The sequence below is a fragment of the Schistocerca piceifrons genome, chromosome 5 (genome assembly GCF_021461385.2).
Source record: "Schistocerca piceifrons isolate TAMUIC-IGC-003096 chromosome 5, iqSchPice1.1, whole genome shotgun sequence".
NCBI classification, from domain to species: Eukaryota; Metazoa; Arthropoda; class Insecta; order Orthoptera; family Acrididae; genus Schistocerca; species Schistocerca piceifrons.
The window spans coordinates 38,589,739-38,604,531 of NC_060142.1; positions in this window are offsets into that span (position 1 = coordinate 38,589,739).

Here is a 14,793-nt window from a genome sequence, read left to right on the forward strand (position 1 = left end):
ACGGCATGTTCGTCACATGACAGGAATATGTTGTCGAATGGCGAATGGGTAAAAAGATTCCTCTACCTTGTCCGATTTAGGATTTCTTGTGAATGTGATGATCACTCCCAAAAAAGTGATGAAAACATAACGGACGGACAGATAATAATTGTCTGAAAATAAAAAAATTGAAATTTTTCACTAGAGGGAAGACTTGAACCAAGGACCCGTGGGTCCACAGTCGTTCACGCTAACTACGGGGCCACGCCTCTCCTGAGCTCAGATACTCCTTATGTTGCCTATCTTGCACATTGACTACTCAGTTTGTATATTTTGCTTATTTTTTCATAGTTCCACACAACTTCTTCCTGTTTTTTTTTGATTGATCTGTGTTCAGTTTTTCAAGGCCTATCCACTGTGCAACTTATAACTAAATCTGAGGGGGGTGCGATGGGGAGGTTCCCTTGTTAGCGAAATTAATGCAGAAGACAGCATTTGAAGAATTTTAGAGTTCCTGTCATTTTAGGACTTAATGGTGCTTCAGTGGGTGCGCCACCAACAATGGCGACTAAAGCATTACGCATCATCTGCTACATCCCGTACGTTCCACAAGTTCACAGTCAGATGGTGCTATACCTGTGCGTGCAAGAGAGAACATACTGTCGGTGTGCGTTGTGCAGCGTTGTGAGATACCTCAATCGAACCAAAAGGATGAGCCAGGCTACAGGTGTTGAGCTGCGCGTGAAAACCGAATAAGTGTGAGACGGAGTCCCGCTATGAGTGTTCCACACAATTACGTGTACAGACAATAACAATCGCTATTATCGCCTGTGGACGAAATTCAACCAATTGAGTCAGTAAACCAGACCTGTGATAAAAGAATCATTTATCTTAAAGAGATACACTCCACGTAAAACCGAAATTTTTTCCTCAGAACTGACCCTTTGTAAATGCTGCATTGTAGTTGGGAACATACTTAAAATAATTCTTTGATATCCCTTTAACTGTTCAATTATTTGAAGGAGTCCTCGATACTGTGTGCTGAAAAATAAATTTTGTGTTAACGCCCGCATGTTGACTTATGACAGAACAATGTGAGTGCCGTTCTATCGAGTAAAATAACGTCAGATGAGAATTAATTTCCATTTAAAATCTGCGCTGTAAATTCATCAAACATCAGTAATAACTCTCAAAATTATTTGCAATTACGTTAAGTGCACAACAACAGCAGGATCATCGTTAGCAACGTCCACTTTATTCCTATTACTTTGTCTACGTAAAAATTGTGTATCTCTAGCTCTTCCTCTTCCAGTCCGACCCATTAGTGGTCTTCTTCGAGGCATAGCCTGAAAGAAATATAGTTTCCGTGTAATAAAGGGTGTCTTATCTGTTCAGAATGAAGAAATTGAGAATTAGGAACATTTCAGATTTTGTGGTGACGGCAGCAAACGAACATTAAGTTAGTTCTGTTTACTCTTAGACGAAAGTACTGGAAAAAGTACGCTAATATTCAACGCTTGATGCCCCCTACGACTTCGTTACTAAATTTCGTTTTCAGCTGCTGATGACATCAACGACGTAGCCGTAGCTGCACGGGAAGCGTGCGTTACTGCAAATGAACTATCTGCAACATGAAACATGGAAGTCCCTCAAATGCGATTTCACGAAACGTTGTTACTTTCGTGTGTTATTTCTAACATAGCACCTGATGGTTACGCAGGGCAGAAGTTGGCAGCACTTCAATTGTCGATGCTTACGTATTGTGGTGTGCGTACTGTAAGACCTTCGGTACACACACAATCAGATTATTTGACTTGTCGCTCTAACGAAGTAGGCCAGTGTCAGCAATATGTCTCGTGGTCTTATCGTGGCGTGTTTATCTTCTGCCGTTAGGTCAGACGATAGAAATGCCACTTGAACGCTTAGAGTAGCAGATTGACGGTGACCAACTTTAAACACAACTTGATTAATTTTCACACACATTTATTAAAATAATAGAAAACGTAGATAGTACGTAACTTGATTCTGGATGCTGGTTACAATTGACAATCTGAAGTTCCTTGCGCTTGGTACGTTAATCTTATTCTCACATATCTCTGATACTTGACAAAGTGTCTATACATTTCTCTTCAGGGCTATGTACAGGAATATGATAGTCTTATTAGGCGCAGACTGAAACTTGACTACAGACTGGTACAGACTAATGTAGACTGATGCAGACTGATGCAGACTAACTAATCAGAGGTCTGTACACTCGTTATAATACCTCGCGCATTCAGGTATCACCGCACGAGTGTGATACGCGAGGAGAAAAGGTTCTACATTAGCAGCAGTCTCACTGGTTGCGTGACATATTAATACGCGGATCGGCGGAAGCAGAATTTGGTCCGTCTCTAAGACAGCGCCATCTCGTAGAGCGGAGACGGACGAGCGCTGCGCCTGCGCTGTTGTGGTTAGCGGGCCGCGCTCTAGTGGGAAAGTTGTGTACGCGCTGACTACGCAGAACTACGTACACAACATGTATTGCAGGTTTTAATACGTGATAGAGAAGGTATCCTCAGAGTTGTGAATACAGAAACATCTGCTTCCCTTTACCACTCTTATAGGCGACGTACATGGACGATGTTTCTTTGTGCACGTCTATGACAACGTGCCTTCATTGGCCTCCTTGTGGAACTGATATTGAAAATCGGTACTTCAGTTTTCGTGATCACTTATTAATATTATGATTTCACCTAGCGCAATACCCTGGTGCAAGACTTTCTATTGGAGGCCACTTCTGTGCCTTGCAGGTCCCTTACCTGTCCCAGTCATCCAACTGGACAAAGGTGACCTACAGTTTAACATGAAATGCGAAAAATGTGTTGTTTGTGGGAACACCTCACGTCGTTGAAAGGTGAGGGCTAGGTTCAAACGAAGAGTGAATAACCCGTGAGCCGAGCGAAATTCGATCCCGTTGCCTTTTGGTTTCTCCGCATGCGCCGAACTGCTGGCCGAAGTTTTCATGAAGGAGTTTGGGAGTATCAAAACATGTGAAATTTGTTGCCGTATCTTTTGATTGCATTGACTTAGAAGCTTGAATTATTTATGCCGCCAAGGAACCGTAGACCTTAGTATCTGACATAAATTTCAGCTATCGCTCTGTCTGCTCCTGAGAAAAAACAATCTTTACGGATGACCGTGTCTTTTTATTTCATTGACAGAGAATTTAAATTTTTCGCACTGCGAAGTGACTGTAGATCTTAGCAAGTGACATAAATTTCAACATGACACCTGTATCCATTCCTGAGAACAGGGGGGTTTTAACAGTGGGACAGACAAACAAACGGAAAACAAATGGCAAAAAAATATTTTTAGGTTATATTACAAGAAATTAACAATTAATGATTTTTATCCATTTTTTGTACCGTGAACCATAGCTTTTTGGCAAATTTCGTGATTATAGGTCAACGGCTAGAGGACAAATGTAAGGATGTAGAGGCGCATATCACTAGGGGTAAGATAGATACTGCCTACAGGAAAATTAAAGAGACCTTTGGAGAAAAGAGAATCACTTGCATGAATATCAAGAGCTCAGATGGAAGCCCAGTTCTAAGCAAAGAAGGGAAAGCACAAAGGTGGAAGGAATATATAGAGGGTCTATGCAAGGGCGATGCTCTTGAGAACAATATCATAGAAATGGAAGAGAATGTAGACGAAGATGAAATAGGAGATATGATACTGCATGAAGAGTTTGACAGAGCACTCAAAGCCCTAACTCTAATCAAGGCCCCGGGAGTAGATAACATTCCATTAGAACTACTGACAGCCGTGGGAGAGCCAAGCCAAATAAAACTCTCGCAAGACGTATGAAACAGGCGAAATACCCTCAGACCTCAAGGAGAATATAATAATCCCAATCCCAAAGAAAGCAGGTGTTGACAGATGTGAAAATTACCGAACTATCAGTTTAATAAACCACGGCTGCAAAATACTAACACGAATTCTTTACAGGCGAATGGAAAAAACTAGTAGAAGCCGACCTCGGTGATAATCCGTTTGGATTCCGTAGAAATGTTGGAACACGTGAGGCAGTACTGACCCTACGACTTATATTAGAAAATAGATTAAAGAAAGGCAAACCTACTTATCTAGCATTTGTAGACTTAGAGAAAACTTTTGACAATGTTGACTGCAATACTCTCTTTCAAATTCTGAAGGTGGCAGGGGTAAAATACAGGGAGCGAAAGGCTATTTACAATTTGTACAGAAACCAGATGCCAGTTATAAGAGTCGAGGGGCATGAAAGGGAAGCAGTGATTGGGAATGGAATGAGACAGGGTTGTAGCCTATCCCCGATGTTATTCAATCTGTGTATTGAGCAAGCAGTGAAAGAAACAAAAGAAAAATTCGGAGAATGAATTAAAATCCATGGAGAAGAAATAAAAACTTTGAGGTTCGCCGATGACATAGTAATTCTGTCAGAGACAGCAAAGGACCTGGAAGAGCAGCAGAACGGAATGGACAGTGTCTTGAAAGGAGGATATAAGATGAACATCAACAAAAGCAAATCGAGGATAATGGAATGTAACCGAATTAATTCGGGTGATGCTGCGGCAATTAGATTAGGAAATGAGACACTTAAAGTAGTAAAGGAGTTTTTCTATTTGGGGAGCAAAACAACTGATGATGGTCGAAGTAGAGAGGATATAAAATGTTGACTGGCAATGGCAAGGAAAGTGTTTCTGAAGAAGTGAAATTTGTTAACATCGAGTATAGATTTAAGTGTCTGGAAGTCTTTCCTGAAATTATTTGTATGGAGTGTAGCCATGTCTGGAAGTGAAACGTGGACGATAAAAAGTTTAGACAAGAAGAGAATAGAAGCTTTCGAAATGTGGTGTTGCAGAAGAATGCTGAAGATTAGATGGGTAGGTCACATAACTAATGAGAAGGTATTGAATATTATTGGAGAGAAGAGAAATTTGTGGCACAGCTTGACTAGAAGTAGGGATCGGTTGGTAGGGCATATTCTGAGACATCAAGGGATCACTAATTTAGTATTGGAGGACAGTGTGGAGGGTAAAAATCGTTGAGGGAGACCAAGAGATGAATACAAAAAAACAGATTCAGAAGGATGTAGATTGCAGTAGGTACTGGGAGATGAATCAGCTTGCACAGGATAGAGTAGCATGGAGAGCTGCATCAAACCAGTCTCAGGACTGAAGACCACAACAACAAGAACAACAACAAGTTGTATCCATTCCTGAGAAAAAGGGGGTTTTAACAGTCGGACAGGCAAACAAAATGGCAAAAAATATTTTTGGGTTATATTATTGAAATTAACAATTTATGATTTTTTTCCATTGCTTGCATCGTGAAACATTGCTTCTTGTCAAATTTCATGATTATAGGTCAACGCGGAGTACCCTGTGGGTTTTCATGAGTGAGTTTGCGAGGATCGAAATATGTGCATTAACGGCCGTATCTTTTGACTGCATTGACTTGAAAGCTTAAACTTGTCACATCACCAAGGGGCCGCAGAATTTAGTATGTGACGTAAATTTCAAATTTGTACCGCTGCCTACTCGTGAGAAAAAAAATGGATCTTAGCAGTTGGTCAGATAGACAGACGGACGACAAAGTGATCCTATAAGGATTGGGTTTCGAATGACTTAGGTACGGAACCCTAAAAAATAACAATACTAAGAAAGAATTTATCTTCAGAACGATTTTTTCGCCGCGCAGCGGAGAATGCACTGAGTTAAAGTTTTTGTCAGATTGAAACTATGTGCCAGAGCGGGAACAGAACCTGGAACCTTTGCAGTTTGCGGACAAATGGCCTACCGACTGACCTATATAGGCACTAGAATGGGTTGTGATTCGTGCGTGGGTTGTTCCGGTAGGAGCGTGTTTGCTAGAGATAGGCAAACAGTTCGATTTCGAGTCTCGTTCCAGCACACAGTTTTAACCTGCTGAGAGGTTCCACATATTTTGTTGTTGGCAAACAGAGGATTAGCCAACGGCTTTGCCGGAGTGCCGGCCGCTGTGGACGAGCGGTTCTAGCCGCTTCACTCCGGAACCGCGCTGCTGCTACGGTCGCAGGTTCGAATCCTGCCTCGCGCATGGATGTGTGTGATGTCCTTAGGTTAGTTAGGTTTAAGTAGTTCTAAGTTCTAGGGGACTGATGACCTCAGATGTTAAGTCCCTTAGTGCTTTGAGCCATTTGAATTTTGCCGCAGTGGTAACACCGGTTCCCGTCTTAGCACCGAAGTTAAGCACTATCGGACTTGGCTAGCACTTGAATGGGTCACCGTTAGAGTCTGCCGATCGCTGTTGTTAAGTGGGGCGCACTCAGCCCTTTTGAGGACAATTGAGGAGCCACTTCACTGAGAAGTGGCGACAGGTCACGAAAATTGACAACGGCCGGTAGAGCGGTAAGCTGACCACATGCCCCTGCGTATCCGCATCCCTTGATACCTAGGGGCCGAGGACGAAACAGCGGCCAGTCGATACCATTGTTCGGAGGGTGGTTGTTTTGAAACAGAGGCTTAAGGAAAATGGCAGAATGGTTCCTCTCAAAATGTATAGGTAGATCCCCTTCCCTATAATTCCGAAATCCGAGCTTGTTCTTGCTCTCTGATGACGTCGTTGGAGACGCGATGTTAAACCGTAACACGAGGTTCAGCGTTGGCGGGAGAATAGTATTGTTACAACCTGTTGTAGTCGCTTTATTTATTATGAATGTCTGTGGATAAGAAATGTCCTAAATAAAATATAAGAAAGGTCTTAACAACCAAACCAGTTGAAATTTGGGATTACGTACTATCTAGAGATGCGCATCTAGCGTCGTCATCCCCTAAAAAATTCAAAGCTGTGTCCTCAGCGGGAAAAGTCATGCTCATAGTCTTTTTCGATGTTGATACAAATCGAATTCCTCGAGCATGGAAAAATAGTGACAGTCACGTGTACTGTGAAACATTTCGTGCCCTACGCAACTCCAACAGCACACGGCCCAGGCTGCTCACGGAGCGAATGACTCTGCTCCACGAGAATGGGCGTCCAGATGTCTCCAAGGTCGCACAAAGTGATGGGCAAATTCAAATGGGAGCAGCTTGTACACCCGCCCTATTGCCCGTACATATCTCCCTGCGACTTCCGTGTGATCCGCTCATAAAACATCTCAAAGGGAAGCGCTTCAAATCGGACGGTGAACTGAGAGACACAGCGGAGAACTGCCTCCTTTCACAGCCACGGGAATTCTGGGAACAGGGAATGCTTCGACTCGTGAAACAGTGGGATACATTCTACATCTACGCACCTACTCCACAACTCCACAAGCCACCGTACGGTGCGTGGCGGAGAGTACCCTGTACCACTACTTGTCATTTCCTTTCCTGTTCCACTCACAACTAGAGCGAGGGATGAACGACTGCCTACGTGTATATGGCTCCGTATGAGCCCTAATCTCTCGTATCTTATCTTCGTCGTCCTTACGCGTAATGTAGGCTGATGGCAGTAGAATCGTTCGGCAGTCAACTTCAAATGACGGTTCTCGAAATTTTCTCAATAGCGTTTCTCGAAAAGAACGTCACCTTTCCTCCAGGGATTTCTATTTGAGTTCCCGAAGTGTCTACGTAACTCTTACGTGTTGTTAGAACCTACCAGTAAGGAACACAAGAGCCCCCGTTTGAACTGCTTCGACGTCTTCCTTCAATCCGACCTGGTACGGATGCCAAACACTCGAGAAGAACTCAAGAATAGTTCCTATATGCGCTCTCCTTTACAGGTGAACCACTCTTTCCTAAAATTGTCCCAGTAAACCGAAGTCGACCATTCGCCTTCCGTACCACAGTTCGCACACGCTCGTTCCACCTCGTATCGCCTTGCAAACGTCACGCCGAGATATTTAAACGACTTGACTGTGTCAAGCAGTACACTAGTAATACTGTATCCGAGCTTTACAAGTCTGATCTTCCTACTCATCCGGATTAACTCACATTTTTCGACATTTAGGGCTTGCGGCGATTCATCACACCAACTGGAAATTTTGTCAGGGTCGTCTTGTATCTTCCTATTGTCACTCAAATTCGTCACCTTACCGTATACCACGGCGTCATCGGCAAACAACCGCAGACTGCTGCCCACCCAGGCGCCAAATCATACATGTACACTACTGGCCATTAAAATTGCTACACCAAGAAGAAATACAGATGATAAACGGGTATTCATTGGACAAATATATTATAAGAGAACTGACATGTGATTACATTTTCACGCAATTTGGGTGCATAGATCCTGAGTAATCAGTGGCCAGAACAAGCACCTCTGGCCGTAATAACGGCCTTGATACGCCTGGGCATTGAGTCAAACAGAGCTCGGATGGCGTGTATAGGTACAGCTGCCGATGTAACATCAGCACAATACCACAGTTTATGAAGAGTAGTGAGTGGCGTATTGTGACGAGCCGGTTGCTCGGCCACTATTGACCAGACGTTTTCAATTGGTGACAGATCTGGAGAATGTGCTCACCAGGGCAGCAGTCGAACATTTTCTGTATCCAGAAAGGCCCATGCAGGACCTGCAACATGCTGTCGTGCATTATTCTGCTGAAATGTAGGGTTTCGCAGGGATCGAATTAAGGGTAGAGCCACGGGTCGTAACACATCTGAAATGTAACGTCCACTGTTCAAAGCTCCGTCAATGCGAACAAGAGGTGACCGAGACGTGTAACCGATGTCACCCCATACCATCACGCCGGATGATACACCAGTATGGCGATGACGAATACACGCTTCCAATGTGCGTTCACCGCGATGTCGCCAAACACGGATGCGACCATCATGATGCTGTAAACAGAACCTGGATTCATCCGAATAAATGAGGTTTTGCCATTCGTGCACCCAGGTTCGTCGTTGAGTACACCATCGCAGGCATTCCTGTCTGTGATGCAGCGTCAAGGGTAACCGCAGCCATGGTCTCCGAGCTGATAGTCCATGCTGCTGCAAACGTCGTCGATCTGTTCGCGCAGATGGTAGTTGTCTGGCAAACTTCCCCATCTGTTGACTCAGGGACCGCGACGTGGCTGCACGATCCGCTACAGCCATGGGGATAAGATGCCTGTCATCTCGACTGCTAGTGACAGGAGGCCGTTGGGATCCAGCACGGCGTTCCGTATTACCCTCCTGAACCCACCGATTCCATATTCTGCTAACAGTCATTGGATCTCGACCAACGTGAGCAGCGATGTCGCGATACGATAAACCGCAATCGCGATAGGCTACAATCCGACCTTAATCAAAGGCGGAAATGAAATGAAATGATCGTATGGCATTGTTGGCCGGGAGGTTCCATGCGGGGAAGTTCGGCCGCTGTATTGCATGTCCTTTTTAGTTGACGCCACTTCAGCGACTTGCGAGTCAATGACGATGAAATGATGATGAACACACAACACCCAGTCATCACGAGGCAGAGAAAAATCCCTGACCCCGCCGGGAATCGAACCCGGGAGCCCGTGCGCGGGAAGCGAGAGCGCTACCGCAAGACCACGAGCTGCGGACAAAGTCGGAAACGTGATGGTACGCATTTCTCCTCCTTACACGAGGCATCTCAACGTTTCACCAGGCAACGCCGGTCAACTGCTGTTTGTGTATAAGAAATCGGTTTGAAACTTTCCTCATGTCAGCACGTTGTAGGTGTCGCGACCGGCGCCAACCTTGTCTGAATGCTCTGAAGAGCTAATCATTTGCGTATCACAGCATCTTCTTCCTGTTGGTTAAATTTCGCGTCTGTAGCGCGTCATCTCCGTGGTGTAGCAATTTTAGTGGCCAGTAGTACATACAAAGAACAGCAGTGGTCGTATCACGCTTACCCGGGGTACTCCTGACCATACCGTTGTATGTGAAGCACAATCGCCGTCGGAGACACCATACTGGGTTTTATTATTTAAGAAGTCTTCGAGCCACTCACATATCTGTGAACTTATACCATATGATCGTACCTCTGTTAACAGCCTGCTATGGGGTACTGTGGCAAATGCTTTCCGGAAATCAAAAAACACGGAATGTGCCAGCTGGCCATTATCCATAGTTCTCAGTGTATCACGTGAGAAGAGGACAGCCTGAGTTTCGCACGAGCGATGATTTGTAAACCCATGTTGAATCGTGGACATAACCTTCTCAGCCTCAAGAAAGTGCTCAGGCCTCTGGTGATTACTTTTGAACAGCACTTCATTTGTACCCACAGTATTGTTTCGGACTTTTTCTTTTGAACACCAGTCGTATAATTAAATGGCCATCATCGAATAAATTTCCACTTGTGTTTCGTATGATATTTTTAATTAGAATGATCTAAAAATTTCCAGTTTCTCAAGGGGGCGATGACATGTATTCACCGACAGTCTTGGACGCACCTTGCATTTACGTAGTATGTACCACCTTGCGTGCTCCGCTAAATGTTGCGGCCGCCTGCCTTTGGGTGCAGAGCGGCGGCGCCAGGGCCCGCTTGTTATTCGGACGCACAGTAAGAGGAGTCGGGCAGGCACCGGAAGCGGCCGTCAGCAGGAATGCGACGCCGGCCGGTGGTCGCGTTTCGCTGCCGCCGCACTTCGGCGCCGGTGCCGCGTCCCGGGACTGCCGCCACGCGAACAAAGGCGCCACCGCCGATTGTGTCCGGCACGTTGCGTCGTTTCAGCAATCGCACACCTTTTTTTGTTTTGCGCGAGACATCGACTTGCCGTGTGAGCAATTCGATCTGATTGGCAGCTGCTGGAAATGGTCGATATCGGAAAAAACATTCTTCGTCCTCGCTTACGGACTGTCAGAATATGCGACTGGAATGCACTTTCCCAGCCAACAAAACTCTGTACGTACAGAGGTACAGACACCTTTCTATTTACAGTATGGTCAGGCAGACGAGTTGTTACTGTTGACGCTGACGAGTACAGGAAGAGGGCGTATTACTCAACAAGGTCAACTGCTGCCCTGGGAGAGGCGACAGAACTGAAGTGTTTGCATCCGAGAAAGAGAGAAAGATAGAGATACAAACAAAGAAACAAAGTGTCCGCCAGTACTATTATAACACTGCAACTTGCATTTACGTAGCTTGTGTAATATGCCCCAACAGAACAATTATTCCTGTCACGGAAAAGCCACGTATAACATTATGGTCCGCTATTGCTATACCATAACCTTAAAGTGGGAAGCAGATCGTAAAATAGAACTATTTTGTTAAAGTAATTATGGTGTAAAGCAACAGAGCAGTGTTACCCTTTGAGAGGAATTTTGTTTGTGTTGACCGTGAAATACCTAACGGAGGTAGTTTATCGGAAGTGAAAGTCAGGATGACGTAAATATTTAAACAGTAACAAAGAATAATTTGCCTATCCACAGTATCCAAATGATAATAACAACGGTCGCCAGCCTAATAAGGCATAAGAATGAGTAACATTCTTATTCAAGAAACTGCAAATAAGTAACTTCAATGGGCAATCACAGCCTATACTACGTCACACGAGAGTGCAATGAACTCTGGCACCTGCATATGTTCACGTTAAAGAAAGTGCTAACAATTATAAGAGAACATGGCTTGCATATTGGTAGCTGAAAATGACATATACTTTTACCTTCAAGGCTTGGTCAACTGAATGGTCTCAATAATTTTACTAACAATATTCACTGTAGAATCATATAATAGGCATAGATTCAATATTACTTTTCAAACATTTTCGTATCTGACAATAAATTGTAAATGTAGTTCACTGCAAAGTGATAGACTGGTCATAGGTTAAGTCTCTCTCAGCTAAATACCTTTTTATTTAGAGTGATAATTAAATGGAGTTCACTAACAGATTACTTCTCACTGTCTTTTGAATAAAGAAGTTACTGTTTTCATAGATAGTTGTCTTTCTATTAATCGTTACGTAGCATGAGCACAATAGACAAACTATGGATCCTGCTACAACATTAATATGTACTTTTAATACTCAAGAGGAACCCAATATTGTACAGAATTTGACTTGAATAGCAAGAGTAATTGAAACTTTCTATAATAAAGTAACTTTGTGCATTTGAACTACTTTCAATGGAGGGGGTCCTTAATCTTGACCACTCTAGCAGAGCAAACTAAACACACTTTCAATACACTAGAGAAACAAGTTCTTAGCAAGCATGAACATATAATTCTCAACAGTTGCAGTTTAGAACTTTTACTGCAGCGAAACACAAATTTGAGATATTTGTAAGATCCTTTCAATAAACAATATTAATTTTAGCGCACTCTATTGTCATATTAATTTTAATATGTCTTCAATAAAGGACAGTCGGTATTCACCTTAACGTGGGAGGGACCCAAAGTGGATATGTGACTGAGGATAAATCACGGTAGGTACAAGAGTTCAATTAAATTTTTCCTTATATTTGGGTACACTATAACATCCTATGAGCTGATCCTTCACTGTACATTACTAGAGTGTTCCATTACAGTGACTGCGCGATGTGGCGGCAATTGCATGTTGCTACGTGGATTTGCAGGTAGAATTGCTGGACTCTGTCATTTCTTGGTGGCGATGATAGATACCAATTTCAGAATAGTTCCAGCTCTTTATCCATCCATCCGAGCCATTGGAAAGCGTCAGGCAAAGCCTGTCTCGGCACCAGCACAGTATACAACTTTTACATGAGCAGTTGACAGTTTGGTAGCTCGTCCCCGACTGGCTCAATTTCACCTTTTCTACCTAGACCAACCACGATTTGCGCGCTGCATGCTTCCGTTCCCGATGGGAACCACAACACCTTTTACAAACAAAATAACTAAGAACCCTAAGTGAAGGTCAGCAGTTTACATAACAACAACCAAACGCATTAAATAAGACTGAATATTTGCGCATATTGACATTTCTAAAATAAATTAAACAAAATTATTCAACCTCAAAGATAACCAAAGAGATTATATGAGAAAGATAAAACATCATTTGCTCATATTGTGCTTATTACAAATATTATACTTCATTACAGTATCGAATTAATCATACACTAATTACAGAAGTTCAACGATGGGATGTTGAGCAAAACAGATAGCTAAATGAATCAACAGAGAGTATGTAGTGTGTAAGCTATGGCGTTACACTATCACAATCGGAGCCTTGACACGGACGGCCAGGTTACGTGTGTGATGAAGTGGCCCCCACTGTTGCTAACTACATCCTGCTCGCAAAACTCCTGCCATCACTTTCACTGCCTTCTCACTCTCTTCTTGAACCGTGGCAATTCACCACTCTGTTGATGATTCACTCGCAGATGATGACGACAATGACTTCGTCATTTAATCTTAATAAACTGTGTAAGCTGCAATTTCCCTCCCCAACTATTCATGTGGATCCCTATCGCGTCACACTAACGTATCGTTGCAAGCTCTGTATTCACCATAGACTCTGAAGTAATCATATCACTCTCATGCTCAGAAAAAAACAGAACATCTTCAACTTCTAGAGATAGGACGCTTATATTCAGAGCATACGTACATTAATGTGTTCTGCAGAAATGATTAACATTTGAACCATGTCGGTCCGCGGGTTCAAGGTCATCATAGATGTCGCGGCGCAAAACCACTTACCGGTAAAATCCGCCTGAGGCTGTGGTTGTCGCTATAAAACGAAGGCAATGGATCAGTGTGACTTTAGCACACGTGCAAGGTGCCTCGCAGACGGATCGTTACATCAGTCAGTTTGAAAGAGGGTGCATTATCGGCATGAGAGAATGTGATGCATTCGTGTGGGCGAAGTGTTTCGGCAGCGCAACGCGTGTGTGGCGAATAGTTCGTGGAAGGACGAGATTCGTCAGGTTACACCATTCAGACCTCACCCCCCTCTCCCCCGAAAAGATCCACACCTCATCAAAACGGCGTTGCAGGGCAGATCTGAAACCTCCTCGGCTCTGGCCCAACAGTGGAACAGTGTAACACACTGTAGTGTCGGTAGCTGGGCCGACACCGTGAAGCTGAGGTGGCTGAAAATGCACGCGAGACTAACGCAGACGGACGTGAAGTACTGGAACAGGATACGTAATTAATGTTAGGAAGAAAAGTACGGAGCAGGTTTAATACTTAACTTTAATTAATCCTTGTGGTACATCGATCTTCAGATACACAGGAGACTTTAAGTACAATCACTGTATGGCTAATGGCGCCTTGCTAGTTCGTAGCCATTAACTTAGCTGATGGCTATTCTGTCTCTCGGCTAATGAGAGAGAAAGGCTTCGTACAACTGGGCGGTAGCTAGGTTCTCGTACAACTGGGGTCGAGTCCTCTCTCGTATCACGAGACCTGCCTTGGTGGTGGCGCTAGGTCTGCGATCACAGTGGCGACACGCGGGTCCGACATGTACTACATGGACCGCGGCCGATTTAAGCTACCACCTAGCAAGTGTGGTGTCTGGCAGTGACACCACATTCCTCCCCCGCAAATCGGCGAACGGTCGTGTGATAAGGCTTCCGCCCGCCGTGGGGAGGACCACATGTTGACGTATGCGATGAGGTGGGGAGCCTAACAACAGGCGAGGCTGTGCCACCCGCACCCGGCCATTCGGTCCGAGGGGAGCTAGGAAACGCCTGCAAAACTAGTCCAGGGTGCACGTCAACATGCGGTGTATGCGCCCGTAAAGAGACAGGAGGGACCCAAGGATCAATTTCCATTGCGTCAGGGTAGCCGACGCGCGATGACGTCATGTGGTCCGGAGCGGGCGGGAGTTCCATGGCGGAGGACAGCTGGTCACGGGAAGCGATCGGCGGCGCGTGACCCTGGGAGGCGCTTGGCGGCTGCAGCGAAGCGTCGAATGCGGGCGGC